Below are 1,217 nucleotides of genomic sequence, written 5' to 3' on the forward strand. Positions count from 1 at the left end.
CCTTCCTTCCTTCCTTCCTTCCTTCCTTCCTTCCTTCCTTCCTCTGTTTCCTTCTCTCTCCTTTCCTCCTTGTTTTTTCCTTTTTTTGGACCAGATGTCTGATTTCATTACTATAGAAAGCTCCTTATGAGGAAACTCTGCCATGCTAATCAGCACCTTTTCTTCACCTTACAGTTCTAGGGAGTTGCCTGGAGGTGGGTGGGGACCAACAAGTTAATTAACTTGCTCAGGGCCAACACAGCCAGTATGTATTAGAGGAAGGACTTGAATTCAGATCTTCCTGATCCCAGGGCCACTCATTGAGTAACTATCTCTTTTCTCCTGTAGAGCAATATTATTCTATTGCATTTATATTCCACAGTTTTATTTAGTCATTAAACAATTGAAAGTCATTCATGTTATTTATAGCCTTTTTTGTTACCATAAAGTAAAGTTATGCATTTTCTATGATAACACTTTTTTTTCTATCATTAACCTTTGGGGTGTGTGTGTGTGTGTGTGTGTGTGTGTGTGTGTGTGTGTGTGTCTAGTTGTAAGATGATTGAATCAAAAGGATATGAGCAATTGAGTGACTTCATAGTGTCCTGGTGACTTTCTTCTGTGTGTGTTTTGTGGGGATGGAGTGGAATCAACAGTAAAGCAGTTCAATGAAAAAGCCCTTCTTCTCCCCCCACCCCCACTTCCAACTTCATGACTTCACATCCAATTTCCTACTCCTAAAATTTTGACTCATTCTAGTCATTATGGGAAGAGTAGGAGGAGCACTGGACTGGAAGCCAAGAGATCTGAGGATCCTAACTCTCAGAACTGCTACCCACTAGCTATAGGACCTTGAGTATGTGACTAAGCCTTGCTATCTTCATCAGAATAATACCTGCCTGCCAGCTTCACGGACTTAGTAGCAAGACAGTGGTGGCAAAATAATGGATGTGAACCTGATGTATACTAGCCATGATGGACAATCCCAAAGTCCTTGACAAGCACTTTCTTGAGAGACCCTTACAGTATGGTGGTACTATAATTATCATCCTTATTTTATGAATGAGGAAAGTGAGATTCAGAAAGCTTAAATGATTCTGAACATCTCAGGAGGAGTCAGAACCAGGACTCAAACACAGATCTTCTGATTCAAGACCAATGTGCTTTCCACTAGAATACTCTGCCTTCATACAAATCTAATGTGGTATTATTATTATCAAGACAGATAGGCAGCACAG

Source organism: Gracilinanus agilis, unplaced genomic scaffold (genome assembly GCF_016433145.1).
Source record: "Gracilinanus agilis isolate LMUSP501 unplaced genomic scaffold, AgileGrace unplaced_scaffold58764, whole genome shotgun sequence".
NCBI classification, from domain to species: Eukaryota; Metazoa; Chordata; class Mammalia; order Didelphimorphia; family Didelphidae; genus Gracilinanus; species Gracilinanus agilis.